Raw genomic sequence first — 17,799 nt, 5'->3', positions numbered from 1 at the left:
TCCTTCAGACACCAGGTAAGCTAGAAGACAATAAAGTGACATCTTGAAAGAATTAAAGTAAAAATATGATAATTCATTCCAAAATTCGGTACCTATAAATATATATTTCAAAAGACAGCATTTTAGAAAACTCTCATTTTTTGTGATCAGGATCTAATTGTAAAGGTGATGGAACTTCAAATGGCCCTAAGGACACCTCCTCAACAGGGTTTTGATGCCAAATTCATGCCTGTAATGTGAAAGTAATGTGTCTTGAGATCTGAATTGGGAATATTTGGTTGGACAGTTCCAAGAATCTCAAACTGTAATGTTTCCCTGCATCTTGCAACCTAGCAAAGAGGAACCATTCCACTTACCAGGGGGCCACAGCCCTACCTACATCATGACCATGCAATGACCTCACTTGAAGATTCTTGTTTTTCTTATTGTCCTCAACCACCATACTTTATTTCCTCAAGACTTACAGTTTGGGTCAGGTCTTAGCATAACCCATGCTGCAAGTACAGTCTTTGCTCCTGAAGGAAATGTCTTAGACTCCAAATTAAATATAAACAACGAGGGTCTGGCTTACATGTTCTAGATGTAAGGGAGGGTATGTGCAGGTCTTAGAAAGGGGAGGGATTAATGAAAGCCTAGATAGGACAGAATTTGTTGATATGGAGATATTCACCCATGACTTGAAATTTAATATTCCAGCAAGACTACCTAGAACCACACTTAAGAATCAACTGGGATGGTTCCTTGAATTCTGACTATAACAATGGCTTTTAGTAAATAAGGTAGACTTTGTGAAAATTTTTTGGCATAGTATTGAGAAAGTGGTTAAAATAGTCATGACAGTAGAAATCTAGAAAACACTTATTCTCTACAACCTCAGAACCCACTACCTGATTATATTTCCCAGAGGGTCCCAGAGGACACACACTTTATTAAAGAAACAGGGAATTTACTGGCGAGAGAAAACTGGTATATGTAAGAATCTCAATGAAGACTACTCTCTACAGGCTGGGGTTTACAGTGAGAGATATTGCTAATGGTTGCTAATGGCAGTAGCTGAAGCCTTTCTGGTAAAGGTGAGCAGGCAGAAGTTGCAGTAGTGTATGCAGAAGATGGATGAGTCCCTTGTTGATGAGCAGTTTTTTGAGACTCAAAATTCACTGGCATGGACCCTGGGACAGATCAAAATTGTGCTCTAGTCTTAGCAACTTTTGTCTTAGCTCTCTTGCCAACTATCCAAATTCAAGTTAAGAAAATAGTGGTAGGATGACAACAACAGACTATTACACAAATCTTGGCAGCAGCTACTCAGTTTTGGGACAATCTAAAGAAAGACAGAGGGAAGTAAGAAATTAAAGACTGCTGTATTGGCTGCTTAGTTAGAACTCGTTATTAAAGAGAATGTTCCCTACTCTGGCCAATCTACAAAAGGAATAAAGGAAGAAGGGAGAGTGTATGTCATTATTGCAAGAAGCCAGGACTTTGGAAGAGGGATTATACAAAGAAACTCCAGAGGATGAAGGAATTACAGAGACAAGACAAACAGAAAAGCATAGGAAAAAACTATCAGCTGGGAAATAATTGGAAAATGGCTCAAAATTGAGATCAAGGGAATCTTGGAGATGAAAACTGGTGTAACATATATGTCAATAACTTTTCCTCAAGGTATTTCTATCCTTGAAGCCCCTTCTGATAGATACTGTTGCTACTTATCCTGCAATTTCCTCAGAAATTTCTTGCTTTCCATTTGGCAATACATCAATACATGTTGTTAATATTTTGGAACAACTTTCTACTTCTTCCTTTTCTACTTTTCCATACAGGTAGGTCCTCTTACTGAAGAGTGTGGATTCTTACTGATTCTCCTGTAAATCTATTGGGAGAGACTCCCTGGGCATCTTAAAGGCTATCATGTTCTGTACTCCAGATGGAGTATATGTTGAGCTCCTGGGGGAAAAGGCACCTGATTTCATTACTATGTGCCTTGTGAAAAGAAACAGAGCATGGCAGAGACTGGCAGTCTCATATCATGTTGGAAAAGCAACCTGATTTGAAACAAATTGAAATAATGGTATTGGTTTAAATTGAGATAAAGAATAACAACAACAAAAAAATTATTACCAACAGGACAGGCCATGGCTGTATGTAAAATAATATTATTTGTTGAGAGCTCAATTAGAAGTAATATAACTGGTCATAAAAGAATTAGAAAAACAAGAAATAACTTTAAAAGGACAACTCACCCTGTAATACCCCCAATCATTCAGTAAAGAATAGAAAATTTTATAAAGATGGTCAGTTGTGATATAGATTCATATAAGATCTTAGTTACCAGTCCCTGTAATTCTTAACCCTACAAATATTCTAAACTAAGCTGACTTCTGACCTTGGTGCCATTGTCTGCAAAGTTTATCTCTGTAATTGATCTGTTCTGCAACCAACCTTTCTTCCTTCCTTTCCTCTTCCTTCCTCTCTCTCTCCTTTTCTTTTTTCTTTCTTCTATTTCTTTCCTCCTTGCATGCCTTCTTGCCACTCTTCCTCCCTCTTTCCCTCCCTCTGGTATCTCCCTCGCCTTCCTTTAGTGGAGGAGTCTATATCTTTTTGGCTTTTGCTTATGGAGCCCAGTATTTATGGCAAAGGACACCTCAAGGATTGGGGGACTCTCCTGTATTTTCTCCACTTATTAACAAAAATATACACAATATCTTGAACTACTATAGTTATATAGACAGTGGATTCCTGCTTTTGCATTGCAGACAAAATCTCCGATGGAACAATAGGATGATAATTTTCCAGATCCTCTCCTTTGGGCCCTAGATTCTGAAGAGGCTTTTGAACAACTGAAATTGCCCATAGCCTCTCCCTCAGCTTTGAAGATACTACATTTTGAAAAATCCAACCTATTTATATGATATTCCTATTTATATTACATAATTGATAATGTTTACTGATGGTCAATTACTTGGAATGAAAGTGGCCCACTTATGGGCTTCCTGTGGTGACGTAAAAACTTTAAAAGCCCATATTTGGTCTAGAATTACATCTGTAGAAACAGATAAGTTAATGGCAGTTACCGGAGCTGAAATTCTTGATTCTAGATTTAATATGAATATATACTAATAGATATACCTTTTGTTTCTGTCATGCAACAGAAAAAATTTAATAAAATAATGAAGGATTTTCTACTTAAAATTAAAACAGAAATATCTTATGAAAAATTGATTGTTGCTTTGTCAGAGTCTTTACAACTCCCTGCTCTGAGATCAGTAGTTCATTGCACAGCTCACACAGGGCAGAAGGAAGAAGTTTCTAAAGGCAATAATTTTGCTAATAGAGTTGCAACAACTGCTGTAAAAACAGAGCCCCACTTTTGATACAATAACATACCTTTGTTCATTTTCAAATATATGCTTCACAAAAGAAAATGGATAAATGGATTATATGCTACAAAAAATTTGACAGGATTGCGGGAATTACTTAAACATTTCTGTGCCGTAGTCACTATTAATTTGCTTAGTGTTGTTGTGTCATCAACAAAATCATTTGAATAAAAAAGGAATTTAAAGACATTGAACTCTTACTTTGTCTTCCAAAAAGATAAAATTTTTCAAAACATATGAGAGAGACTTGCCTTTTATTGGCAGTTATTTATGGGCACAAGAAGCTCTCCCTGACCAACTTTACTAGGAACCTGATAGCATTTGGATTTCATAGAACAAATGCTTGTAAAAGTTAACTGATATTGTCCAGTTATGATGTACATGATATCTGGAGGGCCTAAAGTCTTTCCCTCTTCAAAAACTGATTCTCAGAGTAAAGGCACTTTTAATACGCATACTTTCTACTTTGAGACATCAGAGCATTTGAATCAGACATAAAAAAAAAAGTCATTTTATTTCTATTGTCATACAAAATTATGCAAATGTTTACAAATTCCTACCCTTTCCACTAGGCAGTGCCAACCACCAACTCAGATTGCAGGAGAAATGTCATATATTAGTGTTCCTTTTTTATGGATTTAGGACAAAGTACCTTTTCTTTATAACCTTAGAGTTAAACTCTCATATGTAAGTGTTTGTATGTATGTACATATGTTATCATATATTGGTATGTATATATTACATAAAATTAAAATATGGAAACACCTCTAAACTGAAACGTAAACTCTTATAAAAACAGAAATCAATTTGGTTAACAATTTTAAACTGAAATAGATGCTTAATGAATATTTAATAAATGAATAGGTTTATGAATAAAAAATTTTAAAGTGTAATATTTCCCTGTATTATTTCCCTGTATTCAGCACCAAACTTACTTATTTCACAATGCAATGGAGCTATGACTACAGGCACAACTCAGTTTCAAGATTAAAAACATTTTGAAGAAAAATGTATTAGGTTGTCAATTTAAAATTGAGTGTAAGAACTATATTCTTAACATGAATTTTTTAAAGATGGTGGTGAGTGTAGTAACTTGATTTAAAATATATTGATATTTAATAAAGAAGTTATTTTGCTTTTTTATGGTCATTGCTTTGAATTTCTCTTTCTCTCTCTCTCTCACTCTCTCTCTTCATATATATATATCTATATACATTTTTTTTTTCAAGTAGCATATAATTAGGTCGGGAGAACACCTCCAACTTAAGAAATATTTTCTGTGGGTTGGTTTGAGCTTACTGTTCCACAAATTATTTCATAAATTAATAACTTTCTTTTATATAAGTACAAAGCACTTTGGATTCTATACTATTTTTCTGTGTCAATATTTTGATACATGTTATTCCTTGATTTTCTGCTCCATGGTTTCCCCGTTCAAGCATGGTCTTATTCACTCAAGTAAGCGTTTGAAATTAACAACAACAAAATAAGTCCCAGAAATTCTGGCTGACTTGTTTCAAATTGAAGTGGACAAAAACTGACTTTTTAACCTTGTATTTAATAGTAAAAGCAAAGGGTCCCTTTGTCAAGTTGGGATGGAGGAGGTTAAAGAAGCTTTTATCCTTATAAGTTCTGAGCCTTTTTTTCTGATGAGAAATCAACCTCTATTGTTGGAAAAGGGGAGAAATATGAAGCTTTTGTAATCTTGGGCATAAAGATTGAGATGAAAGTACTGTAGAAGTAGGATAAAAAAAAAAAAAGGAAAAGTGACTGGTCAGTGGGTCCATATAACATCCAAAGTCAGAGCTCATTCTAAGATAAGTTTCAGGTCTGGGCTGGAGACTGGAAGTTATTGGGCCTGAGCAAAGTTTAAAAGACCAATACGAGGTAGCTTTGTGAGGACTAGAGGTGGCTGCTACCCAAGGGAGTTCATCTGAACTCTGAGTATAAGACAATCTTCAGACTTTGGATGCTTGCCAATAAATACTTCACTTTGAATTCACCACAATAGGTTGTAAAGCCCATATTTGAGGATGCCCTTCCAAGCTATATGCTGTGTAGACTTCATCCATCAATCTGACTATAGGAGTACTTAGAGAAAAGAGTAAATGTAAGGAAAAGTGTTAATAAGAAAATAATTTTTAAAATTTTTAGACTTAAGAATTTCCATATTTTAAACACCTGCCTATTGTACAGCCCACCAAAATAAAAAAATTAAAAAAATTAAAAAAAAAAGAAAGGAAGGGGGGAAACACTCAAGCTGAGGCATAGTATCATAAAATGTCAAAACATCCAACATAAGGAAAATACCCTAAACTATTTCAGAAATATGCCTAATAAACAAGCAAAATTAAGCATAGCATTAAAAGAAATCACAATGTTATCTTCAGCTTCAGAATCTGAAAGATTATGTAGTACCTTACAAATCCAAAATAAAAATGACTTCCAAACTAAAATATTCTCCTCAATCAAATAATTGAAAAAAGTAAAAGTAGTTTAAACATATTTTCAGATACATGAGCACTAAATATACTTATATCCTAATCACTGTTCTTTAAGAAGATACTAGAGGCTGTCTTCCAGCAAAAGAAGGCAACCATGAAAGAGTTAAAAAGGGAACATGGGAAAATGCAGATTAAACTCAGTAAAATGTAAAGACGAATCCTAAATAATGTAATGTATAGGATAACTCAAAAGCAAATAATCCACTTTGGAATCAGATAAAGTGCTTCATGAGAAAAATCTCCAGGAAGAAAAATATACATGAACATTTGGCAACAACGAGCACTTAATAAATAATTTTAAATAAATAAATTAGAGATTGCATCTTTAGTCATATTATTGATCTGATTTACTATGTGGAAGGGATCAATATAAGTACCTAGAACTCTAAGTAAATGAAAATCCAAAATAGTTATTAAGAACAGAAATGTCAAGTTGTTGAAAAAAGCAAAGTGAAGAAAATAATAGTGTGCTCGTTGGCTATGTTATACCTACTAAGTGCCAGCAGCGGGAGCACACACACAAGTGCACACAGCCCACATACCACACACTCACCCCATAAACACATCTACTGGGAAGATGATATAAGGAAATATGGGAATCGGTGTAAGCTAAATCTTCATCAGTCAAAAAATAATAAATGAAATTTCTAAAATTGACAAAATTTTTTTGTGAAAGTGCATTATTTAAAAATAGAGATAAACACAAAAAAGAACATATAAAAGTTACTAAAGTAATTGCTTTTGGGAGCAGGGCTGTAAAGCAGAATGGGGGACTCTTGCTTCTCATACATTTTAATATTGCTGATCTTTTAAAATTGCTGCTGAATTATTTGATTAAAATATGAGGTGGAATGAAATGTAATTATTAAATAGTTATCAAACTCTCAAAATTACATTTCATTCAAATAATTTATAATGGAATCATTTATTACTTATGTCAATCAAATACTTGAATTGATGCTTTTTGGTGTACGTGTATTACTATGATCCCCACTCTCAAGGAGCCTATAATTTGGGAGAATGGAAATGAGTCACTATATAAGTAAAAAGCATCAGTGGTTAACACTAAGGAATCTGTTCCTTCTGTTAAAGAAAGTATGTTATTTATTTGGTATAGAGTAATGGGCTCAAATTTCCTTTATTTCCTTTTTCTAGTTAATTATGTGATTTAGTTTTGATTATAAGAATAATGTATACCCATTATAATTTTAAAAACTATATTGCATTCATGTCAGATTTTATAACTCAAAATAATTGCATTTATTTTATGGTTGTATTCCTGAATTTTTCACAACTAATGTTGTCTTTTGTTTAAATTTCTAATTTTACATTCATAGGTAAGCACATATTATTTTCTGGTACAATCACACTATACTAAGGATGACACCTTGCTATTAGCTTTGAGTTTTATTTCCTTTTCTAAATTTTACCTATAAAGTTTACTTTAAAGTACATAAAGATCTGTGGATTTAATTGTTAAAGAATAACTCATTGAAAACACCATAATTCATTACAAAATTTTCATTGATTAATATTTTTTACTTTAAATAATTTTGCTATTATAAATAATATTGGCATGAACATTTTGTGATTATATGAGGTGCTTCCATATGACAATTTTTACATGTAGAAATGTTTAATTAGATTATGAATAGTTTATATTCTTATATATATTACTAATCTGTTCCAAATGATTATAGCAGATTCTACAGATTGCTATATCCTCTGAAAATAAGATTGCTTTTATATCCAAACTCTGTAATAATCAAGTGTTGTTAATTTTTTGTTAATGTCCATAGATCCAATCAGTTAAAAAAATCTTTCAATTGTTTTAAATTAGTTGATTTACTCATTAGTTTGATTTGCATCTATTTATATTATTATATATCACTGTGTTTAATATAAATTGTCCACTTTTATATTTGGTTGGTCAATTTTTCTTAATTTGTTGGACTGCTTTTTTTTTTCGAGTAAAATTAGCACTTTGTCCTTTAAAAATATTTTCTTTGATATGCTAAATATGTTTCAGATTTATTCATTGCATCTTTTGAAGTTTAACAAATTTAAAAATAGTGTATTTTTTCATGTTTTCTATTCCAGGTCAGGCAAAGAAAGGCTTCCCACACATTTTAATTATAGAAATAGTCTTTCATATTTTTCCTAGCCCTCTTTTTTGTTTTGCAGTAAATTTTTGGATGTTTGTTAGTTGTTTTGATTGTTATTACAGGACTGTATTTAAATCATCATTTAATCTTCAATTTTAGAAATTATAGATCTAATGGTGTAATGAATCTAACTTTATTTTCTCCCATTTAGTAATATTATATACTGTACTCATTTAAAACTCAATTTAAACTGTTTAACAATGTAAAGAGCATTATTGGCTTACATCCCTTAAACAGTCCAGTGGTTGGTCTGACCTGTCTGATCTTCATCTCAGGTTTGCAACTTGAACCAGACTTTCATGTATTGTTTTTGTTCTTGTTTTTTCTCATGCCTTGGCTTCATTTTCAGATCCATGTCAACTTGATTGATGAAACTTAAGTTTCAGTCACTTCTCATCCTTTTGGCTAAGAAATGTGACCTTAAGTTTAAATGTGACCTTAGAAGCTTAAGTTGATGGCTCCCAGGTTCAAAACCAGAGGAAATGAAATGATTCTTTCTATGGTTTGAACAAAAGCCCTGGGATGAATTCTCATTGACTTGAATTGTGCCTAATGCTTATTCCCAAAGCAGACTTGGTCTGGGTCATGAGGTTGGGCTCCTCTCCCCTTCCCTGTCTCCCTGCCCAGATGTTAAACCTGATGTACTACCACTTCAGCTGAATGACAGGAAAGTGGGGATAAAATTTGAGTATTTTACAAGATAAAGGAAAATAGATTTGAGCAGCAAGAAAAATAATTATCTATGAGGGTACTTCAAAAAGTTCATCAAAAATGGAAAATAGAATTAAAAGGTAATACAAATGTTTCCATGAACTTTTTGAGGTACCCTCATATTATTATGAACTAATTATCATATTACCCCTTTAAAATATAATGAACCATTTCTAACAGTGACTTGAAACATCACTTTAGCACAATAACTAATTTTCCATGTGTTGGATTTCTTTTCCCAAGTTTGGGAAGCTGTTCCTCTTGGTAGGCATGGTCTTGATTCTGCTGGACACTGTGATAATGACTGAATATGGCTATATTGTTTGGATTCTAAGTATCAACAAAGTAGGCTTATGCAGTATGGGTGCTACCAATGTCCTGCCCATGTTCTTCAGCAGTTACTGATCCTTCTCTTACTCATCTCTTTTTTATTGAAGTATTCATTTAAAAGTCTACCCGCATCTTGTTTAAAACTTTCAGTGATACATTTATTTTGCTTTAAATTTAAGGGAGAACTATACTCCCTATTACCAAAACAAAAAAATTATATGAAGAAGCTTAAATAGAAAGTAGATAGTAGAAGGCAATTTTTACTCCCTTGTATTACCAAAGATAATGGGATTTTGAGTTCAGCTCTTGTGTTCTCTTTCCTTCTTTCTTCCTTCTCTCCCTCCCTCTCTTTCTCTCTCTTTTTCCTTCCTCTTTTCCTTCATTCATTTCACCTTCTTCCTTTTTAAAATTTAATCAAGATATTCATTTAAATTACCCAATAATTAATAATTGCAGTATCCATGTATCAAAGAGTAGAAGAGAAAAACAAAACAAAACCAAAAACAAAAACAAAAACAAAACCCTAAAAATCAGTATTTCTTTACAATGAGAAGGCTTGAGTTTCAGACACTACTTTACTACTTTGAGGGTTAATGAGTGCAACATCCTGGGTTTTTACCTCATAGAGTTGCAGAGTATAATATCTGCACTGTGAAGCTTGCCTCACATACTAATTTTTAAGATCATATAAAATATGTATGAAAACACATTAAAAATGTGTCCCAATGTAAAAATGTGAGATTTTTCTATAGTAAACTTAAACTTTGGGAATAATGACCACTAAACATTGATACATTTTCTACTGTAAGATTCAAAAATAAGTGAGAAAATGGAGGAACAGTATGTTTAACAAACTTGTAAACTATTGCATGACTAATAAATGACAGAGATAAAATTTGAACCCATGCATTTTTATTGTTCCTTCTCTATCAAAGTATCCTCTTTGCTCTACTGAGTCATGAATGCTTTGTAAAGAAGTAAAGTTCAACATTTTCAGCAATTTCTTTTGAAACACATTTTTTTTCCCATTTTCTAACAGAAAGGTTTTTATATTAAACTATCTAAATGATTACTCTTGGGATTCCTTGCTTTTCCTCTTCAAATCACCAAGGAATAAATGACATACAAAGAAGAGAAATGTTGAAATTTCATTTCCAATTTTAACACCTTTTGTATATATACATAGTTCCAATGATTACAGAGAAAAATTTCAGAAGTTTGAAAGAAGAAGTGCACATATGCACTTTCTTTCGGTTCATTCATTCCAATTGGGAATTCAGCCTTACAAGCATTGTAGCAGAAATCAAGCATAAATAAGCATGTGCTTCACAATATTCTTATTGGCAAATCAGCCGAGGAAAGGAACTTGAGCAATACATGTGAAGCATTTGGTGTCTGATTTTTACTGTGAGCTGGATTCTCCCTATAGAGAAACAAATGTCAACTGCTGAAATGTCAGGTTGTTTTGATTTTATAATAAACAAGGAGAGAGAGCCATGATTAAAGCAGTGGGTGGCCAGGAGTTTAACAAGGTAAGGGCAGACCACCTCAGGGTTAATGCTATCCTGTTTTTTTTAGCTGTGAGTAAGGTTCTGCTGATAGGGAAGGCAGCTTCCAAGGGACCAAAATCAGTGACTGCTGCATTTCAGAGCACTGTTACTGACTCAGGAATTTTTGTAACTTACCACTCTGGGATGAGCTCTTGGAACATTTGTCCAAATATGACCAAATTGGTCAGAGGTCTAGTACCTAAACAGCCATGGTGTAATTCCAGTAACTCTTTGTGGCTGCTTTTAGCATTGTTTAAGACATGAATTGTAGAAATATTCTACCTTGTTCTTTGAAATAAAAGGTTCATTGATCCATTTCATTGTTTTCCATGGATATAAGTGTTACTTAATATGTGAATTTTTATAAGATACTTTATGCAAGGAAGGTCACATTTCTATATAAAATTAAATGACTTGAGTGTCTTTTAGGTGGGCTGAAAATCAAATCTCAGTAATTTAAAGGTCCTCCTTCCTCTCCCTTGATTCTTAGAACCCTGCATCAAATGTATATATGAGCCATTTCAGACACATAAAGCCATTGCTGCAGTGACCTCATCTGTGTGGCTTTGACTGGCTTCATGCAGGTTCAGACTGAGAACATTTCACTTCAGGCCTGAGCCTTGTGACTGTCCCTGTCAAACCTGGGCTTAGTGCACATCTACTCTGAATGTGGTGCTACCTCTGCTGATGCACTATTTCTACCAACATCACTGTTCTGTTCTCCTGGGGTTTACAGAATCTAATCTACTGACATAGTATCACACACAACATTGCCTCTAACTAGAAAATACATTTTATGGTACATCCAATGGATGCAGGGTCATAGGATCCATTGGCATTTTCATGTATCCCAACACCAAGTTGCAGCTGATCTAATAGAGTATGGAAGGGCTTGTTGAAGGTTTAGCTAAGGTGACAGCTTAAGGACAACACCCTGCAGATTGGGATGCTATCCTCCAGAATCTAAATATGTGACAAAACAACAGCTGATATATGATACTCTGTTTTCATACCTAGAATACATGGGTCTTAGATTGACCCCTTCTCACAATCACTCTTAGTTTCCTACTTGAACGTGGTCTTCCCTTATCTGTACTTTTAGGCATAGTGGATGGATTTCGAGGTCCAGGTTTTCAGGATTAAAGCTTCCTCTTCAAAGGAATGTTATAAAGTTTCCACTGAACGTGGAGCTATGACTGCCACATGGAATGGAGATTCTGAACACTGATACATCAGCAGGCATAGAAAGAAGTTACTATATTGGCAAGAATAATTGTGACCTGATATTTGTCAGGAAACTAGGATTACTGATAGGCAGTAGTACCATGGAAAGATGATATATCCAGTCCCAGAGGATTAAGTGGCAAATGCATAATTAAAGCAATCACATCTTGACAAGGGTAAAGCAGTAAGCACACAGACTCGTTGGTGATAATGTGAGCAAATGAGGCCAGTCAGAACGCTGGCTGAGGAATATGCTTGTAAACAAATGCAGCAGTGAAAATTTGCTTCACTAATTCTTTTACTATAAGTCTTCAGAGACCAAAGTGGACCTTTCTTTTTGTGGGAACTCTGTAATGAAGTAGCCTTAATAAGGTATGTGTGTACCTGAGTTATAAGAGAGTAGTTGGTATAGAATCTCTCTTGTGCATTATTTAAGATCCTTTTTGCCCTCACAGATCCTTATTTCAGCAACTGCTGCTGTAATCAAATAGCCAGTATTGCAAGTTTCTCTTGCTTCCTGCTCTGGGGCTTTGCTGTTGATGTTGCAGTGGAGACACTGAGAACGGCTCTTGTATTTCCTAAATTATGCTTATATTTCCTAAGCTACATTTCCCTAGGTTACATGTATGCCCCATGGGGACAGCCTTTGACCAATGATGTATAATTCCCTCCTTTCCCTAAGGGGTCAGTTCTGGGACATATTTCATATGGCTCTTCAGGAGTTCCTGATAGAATGAACAAATAGTTATTGGCCAACTCCATGATGCATCTTTGAATTGGCTCTTCCTCCTCTTTTGTATCACACCTCTTCCTCACTCCTACTCCCTGGATCACATTATTTAATAAAGTCCTTGAATTGAAACCTTTTTTAGACTCTGCTTTCCAGGGAACTCTGGCTCCCCCAGAACCCAGAGCATACTCAATATGAGTAATTTTTGACAAAGTGCTTTGTTCTTTAGTCCATGAAAAACAGTGCTGAGCTGCCCATTGCCTGGGTCTAGTTGCCCCTTTGGGGTTCTACTGTTTGAAGTAGCCACTTGCTCCAAACATCGATCTTGGAACCAGCATGTTCACTATAATTTTTAAGATGTTTATTGATCAGTCTCCAGCAATCACAGCTTCCTCAGCTTTCGGGTTAGTGTCATATGTGGTAGTCGGATGTAGTTCCAGCCCCTCATTGTATCTGTATCCTGCTCTAGGAGAATCCGATTTTCTCTGAGATGTGGCCACTTGATTTCCTTCATCTCTTAGCAGCATTCAAGGACAACTTAACACGATGCTGTGAGCATAGCCTTTAAAAATGTAGGAACTCTGCAATCTCTCTTGGGGTAATAAAAGTCAAATTTTCCAAGACTTAAAGTTTTGGCTTCTCTTTTTCTTCCCAAGGAGATTAAGCTGAGAAAATAAGAAAGTTTATTTCTTGTCTTCTTGCTCCATAAAGTTTTTTGGGCAAAAAATATTTATCTCCTTTTCATGAGGTGAGAAGAATACTGGCTTAAAAACTTTAGATATAATATTGATTTTCATATCTATTTCTTCCTCATCCATAATATGGGAATAATAATATCTACGGTAGAAAATTGATGTGAGGAAAACAAGCAATACTATTTGTGATGATAATTTCTTGATAATTTTTATAATGTTAGATGTTTCCATTACTATGATTATACATACTGACATATTACATGCTATATATAAAACAAATTTTTTTCAGTAAAGTAATGCTTTTTATTAAATTCAAATGTCTTTGAATATGAGATAATTGTGCAGAATATATCTCTGACTCACTTAAAATGAGTAGAAATGTCCATTCTTAGCTCACTGAACAAGGGACAAACAACATAAATATAGAAAAAGAAGGTGCTGCTGATTTTTCTGTACTTGTCGAGATTATTTAGGTATTAGTATGTATTATGTTACAGTGTATTAGTATATAGTTCTATCTTGCTAAAATAAAGAAAAATATAAATGCATTAAAATTTTTTTTAAAAAAGTATTATTCTGTATGTTAAAAATTCACATCTTCCTATCTGGTTAGACCTTAAGTCCACCCTTAAGTTTACTTATCTGTAAAATAGAAATGAAAAGATATACTCGGAAGGATTGTTGATTTCTCCTAAATAATTTCTCATACTCTGAAATGTAATAAATGCTTAAAGAATCCCTATTGAAGGAATTTTTAATGAAATGTTTCAAAGACTATAAAATGCTAAGAAAATATGCCCTTAATTTATTGTTTATGATCAGAAGCATTTAAATGGGATCATTAAGTAATTGGACCATGTAAAAATAATTTAAACATCATATTTTTTGCTTGCTCATTTATTTCTCTGATATACCACATTTTCGTTAGATTGATCAGTAAATTAGTACATAGAATCAGTAAAAGGAATTCCCACTGCTGACCAGCCTCATTACTTACATGTAGGTTTTCATTCTTATTTCCTTTAATACCTTTCAGAGAACTCCAGATTTTCATGGATGAGAAATGAAGGGGGCTAGACTTTTGAGCTCTGTGAAAGTGTCTAGAATTCCAGATGATTTGTAAATAGTAGGCAGCAAAGCTGAAAGGAAGCTTTCTGCACCAATTAGGAAAGACATGAATGCGCCTTGTTTTTTATCATCTGCATAATTAAATTTGGCTCTTATTTGCCATGTTCAAATCACTGTAGAGAAAAAGAAACATATTATTTAAAGCATATAGCAACATTATTTGAATGCCATCATTCCACAGTCTTAAGTAGGAGATTATATTTTCTGTTTTATCAGTGCTTTTAAGAAAGGTAAAGACTTTCCATAACCCCAGCGAAAATGCTCATTGCACTGGTCCTGTGGCAGTAAAGAGAGATTTTTTTCTCTAAAAATTTACATATTGCATTTAGGTAGTTTCAAAATAAAACTGTTAAAGATAATTTTTAAAAAGAAACTTGCATTGTTTCAAACATTAATGCATTTACCTATTAGTCTTGTACCCTGAATAGTTTTTAAAGTCATTTAAGAGTTAGGGTGATTTTTTGTAGATACCTTACAATTATCTATCACAGGATTATGCCATCTGATAATAAGGATATTTTTACTTCTTCCTTTCTGATCTAGATACCCTTATTTTGATACAATAATAGGGTAAAGGTTGCACTCACACACCTTAAGGCTTCCATCCTCTGCTGGTAGATGTATGTGTGTTGGGAAGCACATTCATAGCTCAGACAATTTTCAAGAATACTCCAGCTTTTAACTTTTACTGATCTCTCTCATATCTCCTCAGTGGTCTTTGCAAAGATTCCTGGTCAGCCAGAGGTGCGTGGAGAGCTTGTTTAGCCATTCTATGGCTCTCTCATTTCCAAGATCTACCTTTTAAATTTCTGTCTGGTCTGACAGTCTGCCCAGTTAGAGTCACAACTTCAGGACGGCAGAACAGTGGCTTTTTTTTTTTTTAGTTTTTAACCAAATTTGGTACTTTTATTGACAACATCATGAGCAGGAGTTTCTGTCCCTTGCTCTGAATCAAGTCAGTCCCATCTGGCAATGAAGCTACTGGTCTTGAGAGCCAGCACTGCTTTGGTACAACTATTACATCAACCAAACTGGGAGGCTTAGGTGAGGTAGGAGCAGGTCCAGGTAGGAAAACTGTACAAGTTTCAGCATATTTCTACAAGTAAAACCTTCTCAATTTGTTGTTTTTCAATTGGCAGATCACTGAAATAATTACTTCTGACAATTTTTGTTTTGTTTTTCACTTAGTTTGGGGGAAGAATATCTGATTACCCATTTACTCCTCCATAACCGGAAGTTCCCAAAGTAGATTAAGAGCAAGAATCTTTATTACCTCTAAATAAAATATCATCTCATAATGAAGAGCGGGGCAACTGTTCAAGAGGACATGATGCTAACTGCTCGGCACCTAACAATAGAACTTCAGAATGTATGAAGCAGAATTTGATGTAACTAACAAGAGAAATGGACAATTCCACAACTGCTGTTGGAGGTTTCAACAGTTTTCCTTTAGTAATTGATAACAAATCTATGGAAAATGATTAATCATATGAAAATATTTGAAAAACAAGCAACAAACGACTTCCTTGACACTTATAGGAAAGGACTTGGATCAATGATCTTAGCTTCTACATTAATAAATTAGAAAAAGAGGATTAACTTGTATTCAAAATAAGCAGAAGACGGGACTACTTTATTAAAAGAAGATGTAATTGAAATAGATGACAAAAAACAATAAATAAAATCAATGGAGCAAAAATATTGGTTCTTGGAAAACATCAATAATATTGGAAAATCTCTATCCAGAATGATCAAGAAAAAAGAGAGAAAACGTATATTACTAATACCTGGGATGAGAGAGGTGAAAAACTAAAGATTCAAAATACTTTAAAATTTTATGTCAATATATTCAACTGTAATAAAACATACTCCTTGGAAGACTAAGCTAATAAAGCTCACTTAAGAATAAATGAATTACCTGAACATACCCAATTAAAAAATAGGCAAAAGCTATACAAATGGTAAATTACCACATAAAAAGATTTTTACAGTCATCAGTTATTAGGGAACTGTAAATTAAAACAATTATGATATATCATGATACAAAAAAAGAATGGCTAAAATTTTTTTTTTAAATGGACTTTTCTATCAAGCTTTGTTAGGATGTCGCAACTGGAAGTTTCTTTCACTCCTAGTGGACAAGTAAAGTGATAACATACACTTAGGAAAACAGGTGGGCAGATTCTTGAAAAGTTAAACTTGCATTTGCCACATGATCCAGTATTTCACTATATGTCCACAGCATATGTTCAGAAGGAACTAGAAACAACCTAAATGTCCATTAATGGTAAATGGATAAATAATTTGGGGATATTCACATAATGAAACACTACTCAGCAATCGGAAGGAATAGACTACTGACATAGCAACAACATGGATGAACCTAAAAATAATTATGCTGAGTTTAAAAAATCAGAAAAAAATAATACATACCGTATAAATATCTTTGTCTTAAAATCTAGCAAATAAAAGAACATCTATAGTAACAGAAAACAAATCAGTGTTTTCCTGGAGATTGGATGAGGATACAGGGAATGGGGAAAGGAAGGACTGAACAGAAACTTTTGTGAAGAGAAGGATTGACTTAGAAACTTTCAGGGAATAATGATTATGTGTATTTTCTTCACTGAGATAGTTTAATGGGGGTATACATTTGTTAAAATGTATTAAACTGCACATTTAACATGTGCAGTTTATGTTACATCAGTTATATCCCTATAAAGATGTAATTTAAAAATAAAATTGTTTTTAATAAGAAAACAAGAATAATTTATTTTTTTCATCATAGACAAATACTTCATATTAAATGTATTGTTTAAACTGTTAACATTTTCACTAAAATAGTTCATATTGATCTCTACTCCACAGGCCTTTATCTCTCACTATCAATATATATTTGATAGCTAACTAGTAGTTCATCCATGTTGATTCTCTGGGTATAATACTATCTTTAAATTTTTTTTGTTTTAATATTTAAATGACTTCTCATCATGTTAAATTTGCTACTCTCGCTCTACCCTTATGCCCTGGTTCTATTACTGGACTTTTACTTGTTTTGAGTTATACAATCTACCTTTATGTGCCAGCTTTAGTTACTCCAATGTTTCTTTATTTTCCTAAACTTGGGCCACTGCTTTAATATTATGCCCTGTACCCCTGTCATTGAGGATGGTTCTCTTACCTCTTGTTTGTGTCCTATGGGTTAAGAAGGAAGTGTCTGATCTCAGACTCTGTGGCAAGTCTTCTCTGTTGCTGCCTGTTGAGTCTCTAGTTCTTGTCTGTTCCTAGACTTCCTGTTATTGGACTCCATCAGCCTTTCTCTTAAGTATTTTGTCATGGCTGGCCATTCCTTATGTATACTGTGTGTCTAAACTTCCATCAGTTT

This window comes from Cynocephalus volans, chromosome 1 (genome assembly GCF_027409185.1).
Source record: "Cynocephalus volans isolate mCynVol1 chromosome 1, mCynVol1.pri, whole genome shotgun sequence".
NCBI lineage: Eukaryota > Metazoa > Chordata > Mammalia > Dermoptera > Cynocephalidae > Cynocephalus > Cynocephalus volans.
Note: the sequence above shows the minus strand (reverse complement) of the source record.